The sequence below is a fragment of the Anser brachyrhynchus genome (genome assembly GCF_964034855.1).
Source record: "Anser brachyrhynchus genome assembly, chromosome: 5".
Lineage (NCBI taxonomy): Eukaryota > Metazoa > Chordata > Aves > Anseriformes > Anatidae > Anser > Anser brachyrhynchus.
Window position 1 is genome coordinate 65,006,690 of NC_137699.1, and position 26,045 is coordinate 65,032,734.

The 26,045-nt window shown below is 45.5% G+C and overlaps 3 long non-coding RNA genes across 11 annotated transcripts in view; 1 reads left to right on the forward strand and 2 right to left on the reverse strand.

The window, feature by feature from the left end:
- LOC308195914 overlaps positions 1-26,045 on the reverse strand; it is a 314,751-nt gene that overhangs the window by 136,921 nt on the left and 151,785 nt on the right. The window lies entirely within an intron of this gene.
- The window catches only part of LOC308195913, a 71,579-nt gene continuing 45,534 nt past the window's right edge, over positions 1-26,045 (reverse strand). For 2 of the 3 annotated variants that reach the window (XR_013951914.1, XR_013951916.1), the window contains one exon: positions 1-2,215. This is a non-coding gene — a long non-coding RNA (uncharacterized lncRNA). Of the gene's footprint in view, positions 2,596-26,045 lie in introns of all 3 variants that reach the window. The other variant, XR_013951915.1, reaches the window with a different exon arrangement.
- The window catches only part of LOC308195919, a 27,918-nt gene continuing 4,348 nt past the window's right edge, over positions 2,476-26,045 (forward strand). The window contains exon 1 of the long non-coding RNA XR_013951937.1: positions 2,476-2,605. This is a non-coding gene — a long non-coding RNA (uncharacterized lncRNA). The remainder of the gene's footprint in view (positions 2,606-26,045) is intronic.

Below are 26,045 nucleotides of genomic sequence, written 5' to 3' on the forward strand. Positions count from 1 at the left end.
CTGAGTGAGCCTTCCTCCCATGTCCTCAGTTGTCCCTAACAGCTCGTTAGTGGTACGGCCAACACATCCTACCCCCAACGCGGTAGTTCAGCATCTACCACACGTTCCTGATTAACGCTTGCCAAAGAACAAGTTCCTGCCTCTGGCAAGACGATTCTCAGGAATACCCAGGAATAGGAAAAATTGACAGCAGTTGCTGGATGCTTGATTGCTGTAATGGCACATCATCGGCTTTGAGAGACAGCTAGGCATTTGTTGCCATCATAACAAAGAGTCAGATATCATCCAACCTGTGAGCTCCCCTTCTCATTTTTCCTTATGTTCTATTCCTATGCAGCCATTCATTTCTCATTTACATTTTTTTAAACAGTACGATTTCCAAAATTAAATCAAACTTTTTACAGTCCTCTTTTCCACGTATCTTTTATTGTTTTTATTACCATGACTGGGCTGGCTTTGGCTTATTTTTCATCACGGAGCATTTTACAGCATCTCAGGAGCACTCTTGTTTTTCAATTTCCTCCTCATTAATAGATACATAATCACCACACCATAGTGTGCCAAGCTCCTTTTTGTTGTTGTTGCTCTTTTTGTTGTTGTTGTTCTTGATTTTTGTTTTGTTTTTAATAAGCCTATAATCAAAATATATAATTTTTTTTTGGCAAAAGATATCTAATCTGGTGTCTCCTGATGGCTGGGTGAACTTGGCAGGAGAAGCAAAAGACCATCTGGAGAGGGGAAGGAACCACAAGACAGTATAACAATGTTCGAGCTCATAATTTCACCCAGTTCTAAATACTTTTTCTTCATATGTCATTTTATGAAGATGAAGATGCTGATTCTACTACAGAAGTGCTTTAATGGTTAGGGGAGGTTAGAGAAGTGAAAAATGTGACAATTATTTCAAGCATTTTAGTACTACATGTTGTATTTCCACATCCTACCAAGGGCAGTAGTAAAACTGAGTTAACAAAGTTTTTGTTTTTGTGTAAAAACATGAAAGTAAACAACAACAGCAGGCTGAACGAAGTACCACCTCACAAAAATAACCTTTTCAGGTCAAATCAAATCCCATGAATGCAGAAGCATTTTGGATGTGATTCAAAGGAACAGACCAGCAAACCCAAGGAGAGACATGCTGAAATTTTTAAGAACATCACAGTATCAAAAGAATTCAAAAATAACTGAAGCTTTTAAACGCACTTCAGCTACCCATAAGGAGTTTAAAATACACACAAAACTGACATCCTACCTCATCCAAGGAGAAGCTAGAACTAGATATTCATGAGCATCCAAGCTACTAACTTCTTTTGAAAGCCTGGATGTGTATTTCAGAAGTAGAAGCTGAATTCTCCTAAAAAAAATTTGCTCCCCCCAAAAGCACAGCAACATTTTTTTTCCCCCGATTTCTGCATTCTCAGTGGCTTAATTTACACAAGAATGTGAAAGCAATTCAAAAGGACCCGGACATCTCCCAAGCACCAACATGCATTTAAGGGACACCCCAAGGACAGGGTGTCCTTCCTCCCCGGTTTGCCCTGGCTCCAGGTTACTCCAAGGCAGTGCTGAGAGACCCAGTGCAGTTCGTCATCTCCCTCACTTCGCGGGCCTCGGATGTTATGATTTTCTTATGATTTTCCACAGACGGGTTGCGCTGAGCCTCCGCTCACTGCCATCTCCCAGAAGGTCCAACATCCCTCTTTGCTGCCCGTCGTCACCTGCATGCCTGCACTGAACCACAAGACTTAGCTGAGCCGTAGCTCGCCACCAAGAACCTGCATTTATCCAACTCTAGTTCATGTATAACACACGCCACCAACTAGTGCAGCTGGGACTAATATAAAGCCCATCAACACTGCTATTTCATCTCAGCTCAACCTTCTTCCACACTGCTCACGCCGTCCTCTGAAGGATGCGCTGTCCCTTGCGAGGCCCAGCATAGTTAGCTGCTTTCTTCCCCCACTGAGAGCTGCAAAATCCGTGCTTGTTCTGCGTCTTCCCTTTTCCTCCTGCAGAGAGCCACCCGTGAGCTTCCTTCGCTCCTGTTCTCTGCAATAGCGCCTGGGGCAGTGTTTTCCAGCGCAGCTGCTCACCTCCCCACGAGCACAGCCTGCAGCACTCGTGGATTCCAGATACGAGGAGGGCCTCAGAGCAAAGTTCTTCCTTGGAAATAAATCTGACTTCAGCCCACACAACAGCAGTGTCTGCTCTCCGCCTGTTCAGAGGAGACGCGCAGTGCGACCAAGTCCTTGCCCTTGCACCAACGCAAACGTTGCATTACAGCAAGGACAAACATGTTGGATTTTGTGTCTTGCTTTTGGGGGGTGGTGGTGGGGTATTTCTCCTTGAACAAGCCAGAACACGTAGTGACTGTTGGGTTTTTCCTCCCCAGAACTCAGTACCGCTGATTAAAGAATTCTTACAAGTTCAAATTGCTGCCTTTTTTTTTTTTAAACAGACTGTTCTGTTTACTATCATCTCCTTCACTGCAGCAGCTACAGCACAAAAATTAACGTTAACTTGGATTACGCTAGCTGGCTTTCACCTTGTTGTACATAAGATAGCATGCCCAGTTGCCTAGAGCTTCTGCAGCACCTGGATGAAAGTGACACCAGAAATAAAAAGGACTCAGGTATTTCTTTAAAATAGGCATACATCATATGCCATCAGTTCAACCATGAAACATCTGTAAGAGCTTTGGCTTCCCCTGCTTTATTGCAATAGGACAGGAGCACAGCAGGAAACGTACGAAGTCGCTCCAGCCTCTGGCAGAAGCGTAGCAGCAAGGTGGGCGTCCATCCTGACTGGGGTAAGTGGAAAAAATAATGAGCACAGACCTCTCTACAATTATGGTGAAATGCATTTTTGTTGTAACCATGAAAACCCATAGAAAAAAAGTTTATAAATAAAAATTATATATATTTTTTTAGATCAATTGCAAAATATAAGCAAAATTTCAGGAACACCCTTCCTTTGTCAGGTCACTAATCTGCTTTCTAGCAAAGCAACAACTGATTTGTTTTGCTTGTGCCTAGAAGAGGCAGAAAGCTTAATTAGACCAACAAGCATAACTGGAAGAGGTAGACAAGCTTTCAGATACACAAATACTCTGCCACAAGTGCCATCCATGCTGCACAGATGGTGGGATCAATTCTTCCAGGCATAACTTGAAGTTCCTTGATCAGAATTTGAAGGAGATGGAGAACTACGGCTGAATAGAGGGAATGTAGGGATATACTAACCCTTGCAGGATTATAAGTAGCTTGCAAAAGGTGGGATGTGAGAAGAATGATAATGAAGTCCTCTTTTACTGTTTTCCTCCAATATCATGTCCATACATCAACAGAACTATCTTATACTCAAGTTGAGGCTACAGAATATACCAATGCTGGTAAACTTTTTCCTAGACCATCTATTGACACAAACACAACCCATCTCAGGTGTGAGCGTATGGTCCCAATTCTGCAGAATTAGCCAGAGCACAAAAGTGGGGGGTTTTGCAAAGTCCATGCTGGTTGTAAAAACGGCACCCTTAAAGGAAAGGCAACACCCGATCCTGCACAGGAGGCAGAAGGCAAAAGCTTTTAAAATTATTTAAAGCGGCTGTGAGTTTATATGGGGCTACTGCTTTCTTCCACACAGGAGGCCCTCTGCATCAGGCAGCACAAATCTGAAGCCTCGTTTATTGCACCATTGACCCATGGCCCCAGAACAAACTATGCCCAACCCAAATGGACGGGTGTCGTTTTTAGGACAAGATGCCAAAAGTCTCCTCCATTCCTTCTTGTCTTGTCCCCAGAGGACTGTTTTCCTGCAGACCCTGGCTCTCTCGCCAGCGTGATCACCTGCAGGATGACACCTCTCACACTGGTATCCGACACTGCCAGAAGTGCTGGATTACAAGCAGGATTGCTGCAGGCTCAGCCCAGATTCTAGCCTGTAAATTAATGACTGCAAAGCTCTCCCCTCAGAAAGCTTTTAAGCCATGCAGAACCCAGGCGCCTTTAAATATACCTGAAAATTCCCATAGAAAGCTATCATAAGAGCCATTTCCTAATGGTTTTCTATCATTACAGCAATTTTCTTCTACAGCATTTTCCATAAACCAACTGCAGCAGCACTGTATGCAATTAGTTGGATGAACAACAAAACAAAAACCAAAACAACTCTGCAAAACACAGCTTCGCTCTTCCCCAGCATCACAGTGCAAAAAGGTTGACTGCCAGCTGGGGCGAAATCAGCGGGTGATGAACAACGCTGTGCTGTGCTGGAACAGGTGGTTTATGCCTCGGATCAATCTGCATGTCTAGCAGGGACACTGCACATGCTGGAGCTGCAGCAGCTATAACCTTAGCTCTCTCTAACGGTATAGTTAGTGTATATTAACACGCTTCCCTAGCTCCCTTTGTTCAGCCTGCTCCCACACTCGTATCACACTGATGCAGGATGGATTGACAGAGAGAGAAGGCAACTGCATTGTTCCCAGTAATCCCATTGAAGGGGCTCAAGTTGCATCAGCTTGGCCCAAGAGACCTCGTTAGTTGCTATTCTGTAATCCCTCTCTTGGCAGTAATCAACTTTAGAATTAAAAAAAAACACATATCATCAAGCCATTTATTATAAATCTTGATGCTATAAAACCCAGCCTGGGAAGGATCCTGCTCCAGTTCTGCTCCCTAGCTTTTCTGGCACGTTTAGAGTACCTCCCAGGCTCTGCTGCTACTCGTACAGCCCGTCTGAACACAGCAACGACTTATTCCACATGAAAACAGAGGGTCCCTTCATCTCTGCTGCCCGTGTAATGGTCTCCTCAGTAAGGAAGAGTACTTACCCAGTACCTTTGAGCACGACCTCCTCCACATGGGAGTTGTGCGCACTGCGCCACCGCAGGAATTTTTGGGAAGCGAGTGAATGAGACCTCTCACCTAGCCTGAGCTACAAAGCCTTTCACATCCTACTGGAGATCCTTATTAGAGCTCCCTTTACAACCCACGGGCTAAACCCTCCGAAGGCAGGTGCCCCCATCCCAAGGGCCCTCCATCAGCCGCTCTAAAGGAGGACAGCCACAGAGGAGGCGTTTTGGAAAGCATTTAGGAAAGGCCCTAAGGATGTCCCTGTTACCTTGCATTAATGGGACCCCCCCTCAGGCACAGAGGGAGGCTGAGGCCAGGCACTGGCCGAGCTTAAGCCCCGTATTAGCTGTTGGCAGCTTAAGGCCAGTAAGGCGAATCCCAGACAGATCAGGGAGGTGAGAGCACACAACAGCCGCACCAAGGGCCCTGCCTGAAATCATAATCCTTCGCATGACAGACAGTGCTTACTGCAGAAAGAATAAATACTCTGCTGACCTGCCCGGCTGGCAGCGATGGCAGAGCATTCAAAACCTCCGGGACACAGCCACCTCCTCAGCTGTTCCAGCTTTGGGACAAGGGAATCGACCCCTGTAAGCTTCCTGCCTACCCCCAGCGTGTAGGAGCTAAGCCTTCAGAGATATTAAGCTGTACTGCTAATGACAGCTTCGATACCACAGCACGTTTTAAATGGAAAAGCCTGGGATGAAAACATCCAAAAACCAGAGCTCCTTCACACCAGGGTACAAAGTATATTGTATATTTGAATACTGGTGTGCCGTTCATCTGTATCAGAAACCCATGTTAGCATTCGCAGTGTTTACATGAAGAAATTTGCAGTTTTTAACCTATAATACATACAAATCTATAGAATTTAGAGTATTTTTCGTCTCCTTGTTCCAAGGAAATAATGGTGGTACGTTACAATAAAAGTAAAGCAATAACTTCTATCACTAGCACAAATCATGGCAGGTTCTCATAACAACTCTAGCAGTGTCATCTCTGACATTGTTTTTAGGAAAAACAGCTATGTATTCATACACAGGAACACCCGTGCCTTTGCACATTACGTCTGATCTGAGTCACATCGCCACGTGTAACCAAGCAGCCCCGTAACCCAGCATCGCCATAAGCTTAGTAACAGGTTTGTAAGGCCTCAGGGTGAGCCGTCAGGCTGCTCTGCCTAACCTTGCAGCTTGGTTTTCCTTAGAAAAACTGCTGTTATGGCCACACGAACCGAGCAGGTGTCTGCCCGCAGCTCATTTGTTTTGCTCTGTACAGTACAAGCATAGCTTCATACAAATAGCAGTAACAAGCAGTTTTTCTATGTACAATGAAGTATTTACAACTGCCACACAGCACAGAGAAATACAGACCTGGTACGACAGCAGCCAAGCAGTGAGAAGGGGGGACCTGGGATGTGGCATAGCGGGGCGCAGGTGGCAAGAGATGGGCAGAGGCTAGTAGGGAAGACCCCTGGCTACAAGCCACTCACCCACAGCCGGTTAAAGAAATGCAGACCTAGAGCTGCACAAAGCAGGTTTTCAGGGTAACGCACTTTTTCTTTATTCTCATTTTCTTTAGAGCCACCATAAATTGGGATGTGATGTGGAGTAGAGGACCCATGAAGAAAGAGATACAAAAGCATGTTAGTAAACATGTAAAGATGATTCCAGGTGGGTCCTGGTGCAACCACCTGCATAGACATTGCATTCCTCTCGGCAAAGGACCCTCGGTGGGGAGGCTCACCAAGAGGTCCCACAGCCACCCCCTGCGTGAGACAGGGCAGCCAGGAGCAAAATGCACACACACAGTTTCTACCCTTTTGGGTGGCAAGTATTTTAAATGCACTATTCTGTAAATATTTCCTGGACAGATGTATCTCTCTTTCCCGTAATAAATATATCTGATGCTACCAATCTGTTGATTCTTGAATTAGACTGTTAAGACTTCAACTGTATGAACAACAAAATTTGGACTTTCCTCAAGATTGAGTTTAATAAGTGCACAAAGGCCATCGAGAAGGGCTTTAAAATATGCAGCATTGTGCCAGTAAATGGCCTAAAGCACATAAAAGCAAAGGTTTTCATGCAGTAATTGGTACGTCCCATTTAGCACACTTTAAGAAGCACAGTGAGGGACTGGATTATCACAGCCTCGGAGAGCTGATCCTCTAACGATCAGGCCAACCCAGGGCCATACATTGCTTTCTACTTCCTAATAAAGAGTTACAGAACTGAAGTGTTTCACAGCACTGCTGTACTTCGGCAGAAACTGAGGATTTGTGAGTTCAGGAACTAATTTCTGAAGGTCAGAAGTGGCCTAATTGATTTGCATGTTCTCAGTAAGAGGAAGAAAAACCTCACTGACAGCTTGTGGACCAGGCATGGCAGCTGCAAGTCACGTCCTTGTGTCTGTTTTCTGTTCTTTCCTTCCCCTTTTATCTTAGCACATATTGGATAGATTTGGTCTGATAGTTGAAAAGGACTTCTGATACATGCAATCAGGACAGCGTATGAGAAGACATAACACTGAAAGTCAAGTGCCAATATTGTTGTGAATTCCAGCAAAAACTCTAGAATTCTTTCATTCACTGACTACATCTAACGTGTCCATGAAAGCAGACCAAGAGTAACAAAAGTTCAGTTTCAAAAAAATAATCTAGGTGACTGACATGTCTAAAGGAATATATGCCAACATTGAAAAGTGTTTTTAAGTTCATCAAAAAGACAGAAAAATACTTCTCTACCAAAAAAAGCCTTTAAAGTCCACATATAAATTTAAAATAAATTAGAGTTTGCAAATATCATCAGAAGAGTGAGGCTGTAAAAGAAAGGAAGGGCTCGAGCACCAACAAATCTCTTCACCAACGCTAACTTCATGAACACTGAGAAAACTTCAGTGTGTACATATTGCTCCAAAAAGCATCAGTTCCCTCTCACATACAGATATGTAGTAAGAATAAATAAGAAAAGCATATACTAATCCATATCCACTTCTATTTGCACCAAAAATAGTCTCACAAAAAAAAAATCATAAAACTACAGAATACTGGAATCAAGCAACACAGCACTACAAGTCCTTGTTATTTAAAATAGGGTTAAAATAAAGATCTGAACTAGGAAGTGCTGTACAACTAGCTGTACCACCACGTTTAGCGGCCTGTTAGAGATCTTTCTATATTAAGAAATTTATTTCTATTATTTTATGTCAAATATCAAAGCTAAAATAATACAAAATGCTTTTAAAATGTTCGTTCTCCCTTAAGTTACATAATAACGTAGAAAGTGATAACAAAGGAGGTAAATAAAAGGATAGCCTTAAGAATTACATCTTAAATTCCAAGCAAAGAAAAACCATATTCATATATGAATTAATAAATAAATGTTTACTCTTTATACTGAATATTCAGGTTCATTAGTGATTGAGATTTAGGAAATTAAAAGAAGTATTTTTAAAACATACTGTAGTCTGATTTGTTACTTTTCTCTTACACTGTAAAGGAAATCATTGCCCAAAAAACCTTTCAAGACAGAAAAAAAATCTTCACAGAATATAATTCATAACAAAATTAAAGGGATTTGGAAACTCAGTTTGGTTTGGAGGGGGAAAAAGTTCATAAGTATTTTTGATGAGAGAAAGGAAGAATTACACAGAGAAATAGAATGAGACCTCCAAGTTGTTTTCTTTCTTTATAGAACTTTTAATCTTATTTTGAATTTATACCGATAGATAGGAATCTGATTTAACATAATAGGCCAGGAAAAAAATACTTGTAATAAAGAGTGTATCTCTTTTTATACACTTTTATGCTATCTTAATTTGCAGTCTTCCAGACAGATACCATTTGACAACCTGCTGGACTCTATCTGTATCTGTTCATAAATAACACCCCTTACTGATCTGTTTTATTCTTTAACTTGCTGTAAAGGTATAGGGAAAAAAATATTTCGATATCTTCTTAAGGAGTATAACAGTCCTGCAACGCTTTCAATGTGGAAATGTTTCACTCTATCACTGCCAGCTAAGCTTTAATATTTAATTTTATTTTTTTTAATTTCAAACTTTAATTCCCTCCCAAGAAGTATTTACTTGCAGCACACCTGGTGCAAAACAAAACTGCATCCCCACAGGTGTGAGAAACAGCAGCTGAGCTCAGTGAGACGTGCGTGACATCTTTGCTCCCAGCACAGTACTTATCAGAATCTAACTAAGCTGGCAAACAAAAAAAGGCCCCAAAACTACAGTAGCAGACAGGAGGACACAACTCAAGCAGGCTGACTTGTAATTACATTTTTTGAATATTAGCAGGTTGTGACTACCCAAGTCCCTGGACCCCACCACGAAGCACACTGATCTGGTTTCACAGCTCCTGCCTGGGACCCCTCAGCCTTACAGCCGCACCTCCGTGTCGGCTCGAGGGTTGTGCCCACTGCCATTAACAACTCACTTCCCGAACCAAGCAAGGCTGACAATAGGGACTGCAGCTGACTATTCCCAACACACAGGAGGAGGAACAAAGCAGCTTTAAGGGACGCCAGCTGTGAGGGTTCCAGCTGCACCCCATGCGCCTGCTGGGCCTTCCTGGGAATGGTGCTGCTTGCTGCTGCGCCGCTGGAGACCACGCCGGAGGTGACTTCTTTGTGGTGACCAGACCCTGGTACCTGCAAGGATTTGTTTTTAAATCACAGCCCACCATAAGCAGATCTCATCTTTTTTCCAAGGACAGGACATCAGCAGGACACTATCCTTTCTTCACTATCCTGAGAAGATCTTTTCTTGAACCATAATTAATCCCTCATGCAAACAAAAGTGAATAAGATTCCTGTAGTGGGCACGCAGTGGATAAAAAGACTTAAGATCTAAGCAAGCAAGTCTAGGAAGACTCAAGAGTAAATGTAAATTGATCCAAGAGACACTCTAAGACGTGCCCTTACACATTAATCATCCCCAGTCATCCCAGATCACCTGGAGCTCTGTGGGCCATTCCCAGATGTTTTACCGAGTTTCTGTCTGTCAAAGGCAGAATACAGAGAGGACACGCCACGGTGTGGAAGTGAAAGGCAACACAGGAGATAGAAAGGCCTCCTAACTTAGGTGTCTTGTAAGGTTCCAGTGAATAATGGTGTAAGAAAACAGCTGGGAAGAGAAAAGGAATGCAGGAACCAAACACAGTAGAGTTGGAGATTGTACAGTCTGCACAGGTGGTGGTCTTCAGGGGACACGAGAGGCTATCCATGCCAAGGTTCTTTTTCTATGAGGACACGATCTGAAACACCAACTGTGGGACGTTGTTCGGGAGCAGACCCATCTCTGGGAAGGGCCATTTAGAAGGAAGATGAGGGTGATGCACAATATCCCAGAGGGCACAACGCCAGTATCAGCAATCCCCTCTGTGGAGTTAACACTTCCCCCCTGGCATTGGGCTGAGGAGTCGAGCACCTCCCACCCGGAGCCATTCTGGAACAGTTCTCCAAGTCTAAAGAAAGTTGGTAGATAACCACCCTATTTAGAGCCTTTACTTTGTTACACTACCAGTGACTTTTCATGGTTCAGTGAAGCAGCTCTACCTACACTTAAGATCTTATTGACTGAAATATACACCTTATTTCCCTGAAGTGCTCTGCTGAGTCCATACACTGCCTGCTCGATAGTCATGTCTCTTTTTGGAAGAGTTACACATGCCAGATCAGCACACAATCTGCACATCACAAGCTTAATTAATAGAGTTAAACCAACACTGCTTTGAAAGGACACAGAAAAGAAAGGGGGGGGAAACACTGGGCCTCAGTTTCCTCCATGAGGTCTTGCAGTTGTTGATTAGCCAGTTCATGTTTGTAGATTAATGAACCTGAATTAATGAAATTAATATGAATTAATGAAAGGCCTGCTGATAAAAATAGGCACCACGATCTTGATTACCAGGATGAGTACCAGCAGTGGCTCCCTGCTCTGCAGGAGAGCAAGGTGCAGAGACGGGTGGTGTCCTCAGCACCACAGGCTCACGTCTGCCACGCCAGGGTGGAGCTGGAAAACGAAGAGCTGAAACCAAGTGACCTCCCGCACTACAACTCTGGGGTGCAGTTACGCTTCTGCACTTTGCTCTGCTTACCTCCGGACATAGGACTCCCTGCTGCTCCCGAGTGACTTTTACCCTCGAATTGTCACGGGCTGCAGAATTTGAGTATGGCACAAGGTCAAACAAGGCACTGCTGGGAAGCACTGCTATATGGTTATCGTAAGTCACACTTACAAAACCACTGATGTGAATTTAATCAGCATAGATGATGTTCTTATATCCTCCTGAGGATGTGCAGCATATAGATTCTGGAAAAGCAATAGCTACATTTTTCATTTCTGTTCATTTTAGCTAAAAAATATTCAAACTCTGTTGCAGCATAACTTTCAGAGCAAGCTTCAGTCACTTATGAAGACAGAGCACCCATTAGGCTTACTCAATAACTCTCCTGTTTTGCACTGGTAGTGATCTAACAACATTTATTTGATCAGATAATCTACCGAACGGATTTTTTTCTTTGTGGATCTGCTTTTCTTTTTAGAAATGCAGTTCTCGTGAGCACCATTGATTAGTAATTACCTATGCAACCTATAGAGATAAACCTGAGGAGAGGAAACTAAGCGATTAACTCCAAGTGCTCTTTTGCACATAAATGAATTTGAAGGCAAGTGAGAATAAAGCTAGGATTTTAAAAGGTCAAGCCTGGAGAGATTGTTGATTTTTGGACAGCCACCACAACCTTCTGCTCAGCCAGGCTACGGAAGAAGGCTACCTCGGCACTTTCTGAGGAAGTTGAATAAAGTTCACTACCTTTTCTAAAGAGCAAAAGGATGCAGGAGTTTGCTGAAGCTTGCTGCTCTTTATACTTTATTATTGACTTCCTGACATAAAATGGTAGGCTCTTAGCTAGTGTCAACGCTCATTCTTCTTGCATTCAAATATCCTCCGCCCTTTTTATTTTGTCAAATTATAGCTAACTTTTTCTTTCTCCCCCACCCGAAAATGTCTCCAACGGTGCCCTGCTATAGGGTTCCATTACAAAATTCGGGTCCGTGCCCACTTGAGCAGGCAGTTTCACAAAGAGAAGACAGGGCTGTTTTGCATGCAGCCAAATCCCCAGGCTCCTTTCCCATGCCGCAGAGGAGGAATAGCACACCAGCTCAGGACCACCCCTGCAGGCCTTATATTCTGCAGGTTTTAAGTTTCAGTGGGAGCCACAGAAAAAACGTTGTACAGTCCTCACCTTTTCAAGCTCTCTGAACGACCACGCTCCAGTGCTATTTGCCTTCTCCAGAGGCTACAAACAGGAAACAAGCTCCTCTTTCAAGATGTTTAAGCTTTAAGACATAGATTTCCAGAGAGTTTTATGGAGCATTAATCACATAACTTCCACTCTATTTAAGCAGAGTTAAAGAGCCAACCCTCCCCTGACTCTGGCCAAGCAGTCGAGGTGATTATTACACTCCATGAACTCTTCTCGGTTTGAAGAATCTCTCCTTTCTCAAGTGTATTTAATTATAACTCCTACTTTCCAAATGTTTGTATCTTGTGAGTTTTCTGCCTCACCACCCTGGAAGGTGCTCGTGGCTCCGGTGAGTAGGACCACCTCGCACAAGCTCACACCAGCTTTGCCTGTTGATGGCCGGGTCCAGAACCACCTCCCAGCAGTAACACCCAGGTCACAAGGAGCCACTACAGTTTTTCCTCACACCCACAGGCCCTGAACGGCTGAAGCTCAGCCCCGGAACAGATCAGCCGGTGCTGGGAGCATTACTGCTGCTCGGGCTCCCTCCCCGCCTACCCCAGCTAAACAGCCTACACTTCGGAGCATTGCTTTATCCCAGAGCGAGCCAAGCTGTTAGCTCTGCACAGATGGGTAACCACCTCTGAGAAGAGACCTACCCAAAGTCAAGGAGGATCTGGGTGGTAGCAGAGTCAGAATCGGCAGAGAGGCCCCTTCATATGCCTTCGAATAGCTTAGGTTAATCATTTTCCTTCATTCAGGATGGACTTGCTTTCAAAATACCAGAGGCTTACAGGTACAAATGCCAGCAGAAGAGCCTACCCCTACACAGTAACAGCAATCCCAGGCAGTGGTTGCCCAGGGAAGGAGGCACATTTAAAGTTTTATACCCCCTCTGCAGCTTGCATGCCTTGTCATCTCTTACTTAACACTTACATCACTTAGGGCAGGAGCTGCCCTCCTCACAGCACGACAAAGCTCTAATTGGGATATTTTTTGATCATCTCCTCAAGGAAAGGAAGAAATGTTGGAAGCCTTCAGTCACACCCCTCAATCTGTGGCAGGAGCAACAGGAGCAAACTAAAGCTATGAAAATTAGTATTGAGCAAGTGTTTACGGGCATGATTTAGTCCCAAGTCCCTGCTGTATGCCAACATGACACTACAGGCCTGAGGTGGCAGTGCTACACCATAAAGAGTAAACGCAGGGAGAGGTTTTACATCTCTGGGACAGGAAGATTGAGCTCCAGCAAAAAGGAGACAACTCAGATCAAAAGATCAAATGCAGTCCTTTAAGTGATTTCCTGGTGGAGCACCTCGGTATTTTCCCCAGAGACAGTCATCCCTGGTCACCCTTCAGCACTCCTTGGTCATCCTTCATTTCCCCACGTACACCAACCAGAACACTGTAATCATTTCAATGCAACTTCTACCAATATTTCTTTCTATTATTCAAAATTTTTAGGGACCACAAACAGTATTAGAAAGGCTGAAAAAGGTGATCTTTGTCAGAACCTATTGCAGTTTGCCCATCACAGTTCTGCAGCTGGTGGCACAGAGGAAGCAGCGGTCCATCATCAGGTAGGGAAGACCCAGGGCCCCCTGCATCTTTCCAGCCTTCCTCTTGACACCAGGTATATCAACAGGTAGATTCAACTGCCCACCCTTAAATGCTGCAGAGTAATATAAAACAAAAATTTCTCCTGCACAAAAAAAAAGAATGGTACAGCTGCTCCCTTCATACCTCCTTCTGCTCCCACCTTCTTTGAAGCCTTCCCCACCTGAACTCACAGCCAGTTTTTGAAGTTATTTTCCTTCCTGAGTCTGCTTTTTCTCTACCCGGAACCAAAGACTTTTAGAGAGGCTGGACATCTTCCCACACATGGTCTGTTGTTATAGCACACGTAAATAGATTTTATGTAACCGAGACATTTGAATGAGTTGCTCCTCCTGGCAATTAAGGCATAATCCAGTAATGATCTTCCTAATATACTGCTGTTTCTAAATACTTATGAACAGCATATGGATTTATCAGTTAAGCACACAATAACACAGCTTTCAAGAAATGGGAAAGGAAAGAAATTCAAAGCCAGTGAAGCTGGTTCCAATGCTTGTTGAAACAAGGGAAGATAAATTTGAGTACCATGTAAAGTCCCACCAGAAATCAAGAGACAATTTGGAATTGTGTGGTTTTTTTATGCATATACATGCCAGCATGCCGGGGGCATCAGAGCTGAGTTCGAGAACAAACTATGAAATCCAGCAGGAATTATGGCTGTTTGAATAAAGTGCTTGATAGTGCGGTTTTCCTGTAAGATCAGTAAACAGCATTTGAGTGAAGGTATAAACAACATGTTGACTTTACAGTGGGCGCATAAAAAAAACACACAAAAACCTAAGGCAAGAGAGAAATGAGGAAAATACTGAAGAGTGCAGATGGGTAGAGCAGATGCAGTTGTTTTGGCACCGGACTCTGGCAGGCATGTTCCGCCCTGGAGGTAACGCTGTGGCAGCTGTAGGGAGATCAGGACTCACATCTGGCTGCTCAGACCCATTGCGTTCCTGCCCTGTGGCGGGTGCAGAAGATGCAGCAGCCACATGAAACATCTCCGCACTGCCCAGTCCGCTTGCTCTGCAGCCTCTTAGTACAAACACCTTGCTATGAAAGTGCAGGAAACGTGCCTACACGTGGGCAGATGAATTTCATAGTGTTATTCAGTCCAGATTTGAAGGATCGGGTAAAAAGGACAATCTCTGAGGTCACGGCTCAGAGATTTCAAGTTTTAATGGAAGCAGAAATCCCAGCAAGTTTTTGCTTTCAGTGGTTACAGCCACAACACCAGTGGTGCATGAAAATGGCAGAGAGATGCTCACAAAGTTCCCATCCCGAAGCTCCTGCTCATCCCTCCCTCAATCAGGCATCACTCCCACGCATGGAGGTACAGTGGCGACAGCTACAGGTTACCCCCGGATGCTATGAAATGCTAGGAATGCTATTAAAGCATTACTTCTCCATCACACTGACCACTGCCCATTTAAAACCATACAGAAACTGTGCTCATCATTTCCTTGTAGAGCTTGAGCAGCTCTTCAGTGATTTGCAAAGCAGGAGGTTACAGCAGAGGACGTCATACCCAGGTTCAGGGTTTCAGTGATGGGCTGGTATTTTCTGTTCTTGAGAAGGCCGATGGCCCAACAGGGCGCCCCTCACCTCCACTCCTGTCCTGCCACTTGTTAGCGTGAACTGCATCAGCCACAGGCCCAGGACTTGTGTTACACACAAGCATTTCACAGTTTCTGGATGGAAAAAGTGTAGACTTACATTGGAGCTCTTCATTACAAAGTAATAAAAACTAGAATCTCCATGCAATTTTCCAATCCAGTAAGCATTATGGGATAACTTACCAACATCTCCTATTGATGCTTAGAAATTCCTGAGGTACCGCATTGAGAAAAAAGTTAATAAAACATCTGGGAAACCCAATCAGAACTGGAAAGGACAGTAAAATACTTAGTCCCAACTGACAGCATGAAGTCACACCAAGCATTGCACAAGCAACAGCCACCCAGCCAATGCAGCTATAGTGGGCTGGAGGCCTTCAGGTCTGAACAACTAATTACAGTGGAAAAACAGAAGTATTTTCAGTTCTCACAACGTAGATCGAGTTCAAGAAACTCATTCATTGATAATGTTTTCTCATCATGTTAATTAATATCTGATTGAATTCCCTAATATTACAGTATTGTTAACATATTAAAAAAAGGTATATTTTTGTAGGCTCCTTCGCATCAGGCAGGAATGTAATTATCCCTTATCTTTCAACACAGCCAAACCCAGTAAATACAATTACAAAAATTTATGTTCACTGGAGTATAAAAAAAAAATAAGTCATAAAATTAATATTGTATTTATCCTCTTCCTTTTAGTAGTTATTAAAATGCACCAGTGATTTCTCAACTATGCCTTTTTACGGCTATTTTTTGATTGACTTAATTTTTGCTTTGCTTTCCTTCTTGTTTACAAAGTTTTTCACATCCTCAGAATTACGCATTATTCTGGACATAACAGCCTGCTTTCTGTTCTCCTTGATAACAAAAGCTTGAATCAGCTGCTGAAAAATTGTTTACTACTAAAGAAGGTGGGAAAAGCTCTAACTTCCTTTCAGTTAGTTTACATTATTCTCATCCCTCTCACTCCCAGCCCCCTAAAATCAGTCTTGTCTTAGATAGAAAACCAACGATTGCTTCCCAGTCCCTTGCCGTAGATCTTTGCCCCATAGGTCTCTCATACTCTTCTGTTGTCTTTTAGCAGGCTGACATTTGTTGCCCAGCCTATTTTTGCAGTGGCCTCCGCACCGCCTCAGCCAGCCCTGCCAACAGTCCACAGAGTGCCCCCTGCTCCGCTCCAGCACACTAGGGAAGGGGCTCCTCGGCCACTCAAAGCTCCAAGGCTTATAGCTAGTGGAGAGCCCAAAGGAGAGGAAACAACTCTTGAATTCTCCCCTAAGGCGGCCTTGCTGTTGGAAACCATTGAAACCTCTCTACTCTGAGGTTTGATCGTTATCTTTCAACCAAGCCCAAAGTCTTGGAAAACAGCTCGAAATGCAGAAACAGAGGCAGAATCACAAGCAGTTCGGAGAATATTGCATTGGAGGGGATTATTTGCTACACCAGGTCCTCTGTCACACAGCCACCCTCAGTCACGTCAGCACTACTAAGCACCCCAACAAGCCATCCCTTCACCGAGATGCCTCCACATGGATCCCGTTTGTGTGCTTGGTTTGAGCATTTGGAAACTGCACAAGGGATGTTCTCAGAGGAACATTTTAAAGTTGATAATGCACCTTTATGAAGTTTTCAAGTGTTACCTAGTTAGTCAAGTATTAAATGAATGCCTCCATTTCATCTCTGTGTTTACAGAACATAAACCCCAGCAGAATGGCATTTTTCAGGCTGCCAGGTCTGACTCGGAGAGAAGTGTAACACCATGACAAAGCAGCAGTCTTCATTGCAATTCCCTTTCCTCCTCTGGTTTCCTGATGTTCTTTTTGCAAAAGAAGAAAAGATAGTTTATTACATGCAAACTAATAAAATTGCTGTTTCTGGGTTTTTCTTCATGATTCTGTTTGAACATCTTGCACTTAAAAACACTTCAGACTACAGAGGTGTGGTTAGAAGACAGCAAATGGTATAAGACCAGCAGCTGCACCCGAGCAGGGTACACAAACCTTCTTGTTGTCAACCTCTCTGAGCTTTAATACCTATGAACTAAAAAAAATGAGTTCAATATCAGATTTTTGTTATTTCACAGAAAAAGTGCAGCTGGAAGGAGCAGTACAACACCAAACAAAATGATCAGAAAGCTCTGTTTTTACTTCAATTTTTCTGGAGAAGTTCCTCTTATCTGCTCACCTCAAACAGCACCAGCCCAGCCCATCCAAAGCCCTGCTGGGAACCAGGCAGCACAGCTTCCTCTGGGCTGAACGGACGCAAGATCTGTACAGAATTCTTCTCTCCGGACCTGCTTTAGTTGTTCCCAGGCTTTTCCAGACACACGGCATCCGCTACTGGGGGGCAGGAGAAGCAAGTGCCAGAGCCTCCAGGACAAGCACCAGCAGTTGGATGTACCAGGATGGCATCATGGGACAACACGGTCTTATAAGATTAAATAACTAAGATTTAATATTACTCCTGAGCCCATAGTTCTATAGCAAGCACCAGTGGGGGGGGATTTAAAACTTCTGGCACCAAAATAAACGTTATGAGCTCAAGGAGCGCAGCACGAACCGAGTGCTGCAGCAGGAGCTGTCCCCGCCTGTGCCTAGTCCTTGACCTGTCAGAGCACGGGGATCGGTGTCAGCCTCAGCTAAATGCAGGCCCAGCAGATAAGAAATGACAAATGCAGATTGTTTTCTCCCTGACAGACTCATCAGTTCCCAGTGAGTTAGAGGCACAGGGAGGAACAGCCTTTTCTAGCTGAAGTGTGCTGTGAGTGATGGGGATGCCACGAGCAGGCTGATGGGTTTGCGTCTGAGGCTGTGCGCTAAAACCACAGAAAGCCTGCGAAAAGAGGAGTCTGGCAGATGCAGGGGTCTCCTCAAATGCCTTCCTCACAGGTCCCCAGAGGCAGCCCCATTCCCCTTCTCTCTCCTCCTGAGATCACCCCCCCCACCACCCTGACGTTTGACGTGCCCACCAACACGACACCCGTGGTGGCAGCTCCTCCCCGTCGCCACCCCTGCAGAGGGTCCCCCCCACTGTCACCACCAGCCTCAGCCACGCCAAAGGCTTGATTGCGCCCAGTAGTCTCATCTCCTCCCTAATAAGCTTTGCCAGGAAGCACACTGCATTTCTAGAGGGGAGCTGGTGGGCAAGGAGACAGATACCCTTCAGGCAGGGAAGTTTCCAGCTCCATCTAGGGCTCCTGCTATCACGCAGTCAGGGTCTGAGGAAACACAGCCCAGAGATTTGACTTGGGCCATACAGTTATCACCCAATCCCAGCGCCGTACCTGGGCAGCTCCCAAGGACGTTACTCACTTTTTTTTTTAAACTTACTTTTCTGATTTACCAGCCACACCGACAATTTGTCAATTCTGCACTGCTGCGTCAAGCTCTTCCTGTCTAAAGGAAGGCTCGCTGCCACACTCTTATTTGTTCAGGAATTATTACAGACAAAACATCGAGACTGCCCAAAACAAAGTTCTGGTTTGAGCAGCTGAGGTGCCGCACACAAGTTGCTTCCATAATGATCACCGAACAATAACCTTTTAATTTACTCCCCTGTAAGCCTACCTATTTTTCTCCTGCTCCCTGCAGTCCAGTAGTACGCTTTGTTCATAACCTGGCTTACGCTTCTACAACTGCTATGACAGCCAGGTGTCCCTTTTCTTTATTCTTGTTAAAGCTCACCCAGTTCCATTATCTTTTTATTTTTGGGGGGGGTGGGTGGGTAAATTCATGAGCAAGATGTTTCTCACAAGGGAAGATGACATTAACAGCCCTTTGAGACAGACTTTAATTGTCAGCAAAGATGGAAAGAAATAGTTATACAAGAATGATTGATGTACTTTCTTAATTAAAATCGGCTGTAGTCAGAACACTGAAAAAGCGTGCCACTAGAAACCTGTACATTATGCAAAACCAGCATCCAGGTACACGCATGTTGCAAGCTCCTCAGGTCTCATTTTTTCCCTGCCTCCTGGAGAGAAACAGGCAAATACCAAGTGTCGGTACTTTCACTGGGGTGGCAGCACGCCACCCCGATCTGTGCAAGCACAGAGCAACTCAGCGGGCAGCCACAGAACAGCTGGAGCACCTCTGGGTGCCCTGTGCCCCCCCAGCCCCAGCAGGGCCCCCGAGCAGGGTGCCCAGCCCCACGGCCAGGCGGCTGCTGGAGATGTCCCCGAGGAGCCCCCAGCCCCTCTGGGCAGCCAGCATGAGATGGAAGTCTGACCAGGCCCGGTAAGCTCAGTCAAATTTGTGTCATTTTCCCTCTTTCTACCTATAATTACACTTCCCTAAAAAGAAGTATGAAGCCTTGAGTCTTGGATAATAAAGTCGTTTGGAAAGCCTGTAGCTATACTGATGCATTTTCTTGCCCCTCCTGAAATGGAGGTACCATATCAATAGCCCTTCAAGATCACAGCTCCATTCCTGTATTATCGTCAAAACATCCAAAGAGTTTATAAAAACTTCTACTGAGCTTATTACTGATTTGCAAATTCCTTCAGAAATTTGGAGAGGAGATGACCAGACTGTCCAGGAACAGACACATTAAGGTCCTTGTTTGTTTTTTCTCTCACCCCATTATCCCTGAAAGACTACTGATTCTTCTCTCAGTTTATCACCTAAACCTGCCAAGGAATTTTATTTTATTAATCCCGTCTGATTTGCCATAAACATACTGCACAGCGCCTAGATGGGTAGGCTACAAGTGATCTTAACCAATAAAGGTAAAAGCACTACTTACCCAAGGTACTTTAAAGAAGTCATTTACAAGCTAGACATAACCCAGCAATGCTCTAAATAAAACAAAGAGCCTCATTGCGTGAAATAGTCCTGAGGCTGGGGCAGAAATAAACAAACTAAGGCTCTGAAATATATGTATGAATGTAAAGCAAGTCTTTACATTCATCCGCATTAGCTTAGGCGCATCTTAATTCTAGCCAGCATTGACCTGCTTAGCAGCAAGTACTGGCTGGCACGGAGCTAGCGCCAGGCACCCAGCACCCGCCGTACAAATAGCATTTCTACGTCCTGTGTGAAGGATCCCCTGGCAGCACTGCTGCGGAGATCAGTGGTGCTGAGGTTAGGGAAGGCACCACGCCGCCCCACGCCCTGCACCTCTCTCCTCTGGCTGCACAAGATGAACAGGTACACATGCACCAGATACCAACGTGCCCGATGCGTTTATTGAAAATGCAGTGCCACACGGATGTTCCGCGAAGATACGTGTAGTTCTCTCGCATCATCTCCCTGAAGGTACCCAAACCCCTACTTCTAAGAATCACTACGAGCACGATGGTGTCTGTTGTCCCCACTCACAGCCTCGGGAACACCATCAGCTTGCAAATATGCTGGTCGCACATCTGCAATGCGAACACAGGAGTTGCAAGCCCACAACTTTGCTGTCACTCTGCTTTTGTTCTGCGTTGCAAGACGTCCCTGAAGAATTTCCAGAATTTGGACTCACACAAACTCTCCTTCATGTAGTTCATTCTTCTGAAGTCTTCCTTGAGTTTCATGAGGTTTAACAGAAGCTGAATTTGTTCAAACATTCCTAGTCACTGCATAAAAGACTTTTTGCTCCAAAATAGTTTTGTTTTTTCTTAAATAATTCTTAAGCAGAGAGCCTTTAAACTTAAGCAGACCTCAAAGAGGAAGCTGTCTCTTTATTTTAGTAGTCCTTAGAGAATCTGTTTTCATCTTTGAGATTCACAAAACTTGTTTCAGCATTGCTAGATAAGCAGTTAATTCCCCAATTAATATAAATTTATATGCAACTGGGTTCTTATTTGGATAAGCAATTATACTGAAGTTCTTTGATTCCAAATTAGTACAAAAAATACCCTGGCATAGAGAAATTATTCCAGTGGTTTTTATTTAGGAAACTATCTGCATGTGCACAAGAATTCCGTAACATGAGCGCGAGTCTCAAGCGATTAGCATGTTTCAAGAATTCCCCATGCAGGTTTTCAATGGATGTTTCCCCTTTGTTTCCCTAAAGGCTTCAGAAAATACCCACCTTCATGAGATCGCCTGCTAGAGCGAGCAGATGAGCCCAGCACCTGGGGGAAACGGCCCTTGCCCTGGCAGGCACCGCGTCTGCTCGGAGCCGAGGCGCCCAAACAGAGCCGGGGCTCTGCCTGCTCTCCCCCCGCCGCACGGCTCGGCCCAGCCCCAGAAGCGCCAGCACCCACCGTCGGCTCTGAGGGCCAGCGCTCCCCGTTGGGTCACAGGACCGGAGCCCATCCCAAGACACCGTAAATTCAACGGCGTTGTAAAGAAGGCAAGGAGGGTTACCCCAGACGCTTAAGCTGCTGATGCCAAAATACTCCTGCAGCTGCCACAGGCAGGCCGCCTCAGAGAGGAGAGAAATACAACATGCGTCTGGGCTTTTGGTCACTTTTATACACCACAGGGTCGGGCTTCCGTGTATACCTACTAGCCCAGCAGCACTGCCAGAAGAGAAGAGACAGAAGTGGAACAGCAGTTACTGCTGCTGTCGGCTCTCTTCCATTCATTGCACAGGAAGCAAACGTGCCCCAAACGTGCCGGCTGAGCTGCAGCCACCAGCACCAGGCACTGGGGCGTACCCAGGCGCATTCGAGCACTGCTCAGTTTCAGCCTCAGCTCCCTAAGAGCAGTCACTTTCCTCACCCCTGAATCATCCGCCCAGATCCCTCAAAGTGACTCCTGTGGAGGGAGGGAAGAGCAGCTCTGCAGTTCCTTGGGGCTGGCTGTAAGGGGAGGAAGGCACCCTGCTGCCCGCCCGGTTCTGGCCATCCCGTGCCCAAAGGCGCACTGCCCGGAGCAGACCAGCCCTCCTTGGAGTTTTAAACTCCCGTTCTTTATTGGCTCGTTTTCATTTCATTCTGCCATACCTCACTTGTGAGACGAGGATACACCTGTAGCAAATTCACCTCAGTGGCAGCTAAGTAGTACGTCAAATTTCCACCAAATTAGCAGCTAACCAGCCAAAACTAGGCAGTGAGGACAGGCCACAGCAGTGAGAGGTGATGGCTTTATAACCTACATAACATCCCCTACTCTATGAGGTCATCTGCCCAACATCAGCTTCAGTGAGAACTGAAGTTTAATCCCATCTAAGTAGCCAAAGCACAGCTCTCACGTTGCCTGGGTTTTATCAGAGCAGGGACAAGCTGCAGTGCATAGCAGAGACGCAAGCCTGGCTGCTGCAGCCCGCGAGCCATGCACCCAGCAGCACCCAACCCCTCACAGATTTCACTGGAAACACAGGGACCGCTCTTCAGCCAAAGTCTCACAAATTCAGCCTGTTTCACCATTTTTTAAGTATTTGCTGCCAACACGACAGCTGCACTGACCAGACAGCAGAAGGCACCACCGTCCTCTTGCTCTGGGCACAGCTCACAAAAGCAGCGCTGCAACACGACCAGACCATCACGTGCATCGGTGAGCAGCACCCCATAACCATGCACAGCTCCCCAGCACCTCCTGCCGCAGACACGAGTCTGGGCTTCACCTCCTCAAAGCCTCAGAGCTGCTGCTTTCCTACTGGGGGGTTAAACTTGTGTTTTATACATGGATTGACTGCACGGACTACGCTTTTCCTAAAAAGATGTGCGTACTGGTGGTAGGCAGTAAGTCGGCAGCTGCAGCGATTCTCTCTGAGGTCTGCCTGCCTATACCTCAGTGCCACCTCCGGCCACAGCATGACGTGGGTCTGCGATGCTGCCAAACCAGAGGTGCGTCTGCCTTGCTCGAGCCTTTATGCCATCCCCGACCCTTCAGGAGCTGCACTTCTGCACCACGTGCAGTCTGTGTGAGCGCTGGAAATAACACCTACTTTTGCCCCAAAACAGAAAGTGGAGAGAAGTGCTATTTCAGCAGCTTCCTCCGCAGATCAGAGGATGCTTCTTCACTCGCTGCAAGCAGTTTTTTCATATATTATGGGTACTTTGGCACATTTAAGACCTGGATTGCAACTTGTATACCTAACTGTCCCAGCTGAAAGTTCCCCCTTAGAGGGAAGCTTTTTATTTTAGCCAAACAAACCCTGAAGAGAATAAATTTTTCCCAGTTTCAGTCCACGTCTGAAGCATCCAGATATTTGTTATAACACACCCCATTTTATTCACATCAGGATTATACGTACCTCCTCTACTAAGAGAGGTGTGTAACATGTCAATGAGCTCCTTTAGAGAGCCAGAAACAAGGTAAACTTCTTAGATGTTAGGTCAGGAAAATGGGAGAGAATAGTCTAAATAAGCATCACTGGCCTGTTGTAACTGCTCAGCAAATAAATCAGTTTGTTGTTTCTGCTTTCTGAATCAGAAAGCAAGATTACCAGCTATATAGAATGAAAAACTATTATTGTTTTCAATTGTTTTCAATCTTTAAAGCACAAAGGCCACAGAGATGTAATCGCAGCCAGAAAAGATCACAGTTCAAAAGGAAATATTTTTTACTGGAAATAATCAGGAAAAATGTTGGTCATGGTAGGAATTGAAGACAGTTAATTTTCACTCAAATTGACACAATTTTGTTTACACACACACACACACACAAATAAATGCAAAGTCTGGTTATCAAAAAAGCACATTCCAACCTTTGGGGGTCTCATTCAATTGTGTACGAGCTGATGCTGGTTTGGGGGGGGAGCAGCCAGTTCTGCTGTGCTGTAGGAAGTACTCCTGCATCCTAGACACATCGCCTTGCTAGAGCAAACAGGACTGAGCTCTGTCATGCATCTTCAGTACATTAGTGTACACGGTCCGGTGGCAATTGTGCACATAAGGTAAAGCCAGCGTACAGGAAAATAACAACCGCAATGCAAGGATTTTAAACTGAGATAGCTGGCATTCATCGGGGAAGGCTGATTGTTTAACAGCTTTTGACTAAGAGGAAAGCACTGAAGGAAACCTTGGCCGTATTGACAAGGCAAAGCCCATGGTTACACCAAATGAAACTTTTGAAAAAATGAATATTCAGGTTCTGGGTATTGACTAACCCAACGCATTGTTTTTAAAATGTCAACAGCTTTCATTTCCATGAGACATAATCAGGTTGTCATGAAATTAAACTTTTCCCTCAGTAAAGCGAAGAACAAAGGAAATTAATAGAGGCTGATATTGTTAATCAATAATCCTATCTTCTTACTAAAGTAGATTGCATTCATTTCTATAAAATAGAGGTTTTACGTTTTATTACTGGGCTCCATTTCCAAATAGCAGCAAGGTGAAGATACACCTTTCATTTTCAAACACACCGCGACTCTGGAGCCAAAGGAGGACTCATGCCATAGATCAGGAACATGGGCCACTTTGCCCTTGCTCATTTTTCCAGCCAGAAGACAACCATCACTACTCAGGTGCCATTTAAATGCAACCAAGCAACTACAAAGGAAAACCAGGAGAGCACACTTGCTTTTGTCGGCAATAAGTTCTGCTTTTACTTTTTCAAAAAGTGAAAATTGTTCGAAGTGAAAATATTGTTCGAAAAGATAAGATGTTTACAGTTTATTTTGGTTTAAGGTGTTTTTGGTGCCGACGATACCCCGCACTGCTGGGGGCACCAGTGTGAGCACAGGCAGAGGAAAGCCTCATGCCCACTCCAGCCCGATGCAGCATGCAGCAGCCACGCACCGCTTAGCACCCACGCGTGAGCCTCCTGCTTTTCAGGGACAGCCAAGCACCTGGAGCGTAGGGAGGACACGAGGACTGGGCACGGATGCATAAAACTTTATTTTGTCCTAGGAGAGCCAGGCTGCCAATGCATAGGTGGCCACCAAGGAGACAGCTTAGAGCTCTCCAGGTGGCTGCCACCTCCTTGCTCGCGAGCCTTGAGGGGACAGGAGCAGGTGAGAGCAACACGCGCCCCCCAGATAAGCAGGGGCCACCTTCTGCAGAGCCAGCTCCTGCAGCACCCACACAGAGCAGCTGGAACAGCACCAGAGACCCACAGCTGTGCCAAATGCTGCTGCAGTGTTTGGGTGAGCAGCATTGCCTCTCCGTGCTCTTTGGGAGAGTACCATCCCACAGTGCTGGGGAGTGCTGGCGGTCACTCGGCTCACCGCCGCTACCTCGCAGTTAGATGTGCAGACCAACATCCTCCTCCTCAGCTGTCCTCCGCAGACGGCAGGCTGGGTGTACCGCCGCCTCATCCCTCCCTTTTGGGCACCGACACGGTACGGGGATGGGTCACCCAGGGGTGGGGGCTGTAGCGCACTGACTGCAGAAACATCCAAACATAAGCTGCAGGTCCAGCAGTCGGCCAAGTCGGGTGGCTCAGAGCCCTGCTGCCACCGCCACCATGAAAGGAGCCGGTGAGGAAGATGAGAGCAGGTGGGGCTGCCCTGCATAACGGCCCCAAAATCCCCCCACCTGGCGGGGATGAGCACTGCAGCACAGCTGTGGCCAAGCTGCTGGTGCTCAGGGCAAGGCACACACAGGGGGGACACGCTTACCACTGGGGAAGCCGCTGTCAGGGTTGGGATGGCTTTAGGCCACTGGCCATTAGCACACCATTTTCTGCAGCTTTAAGGAACTTCAGCTACTAGGATCCCAGAGCCTTTGTGGAGCCAGGCAGGTAACTGCTACACACATCTAAACAACCACGCAAGCATCAATTTGCTTTACTTAAGCCAGAAGAGCTAACACTTCTGCTCTTATTGAGAAGTCCTTTTTAAAGGCCATGCCTAGAAGAGCACTGTGGATACAGGGGCAGAAGGTT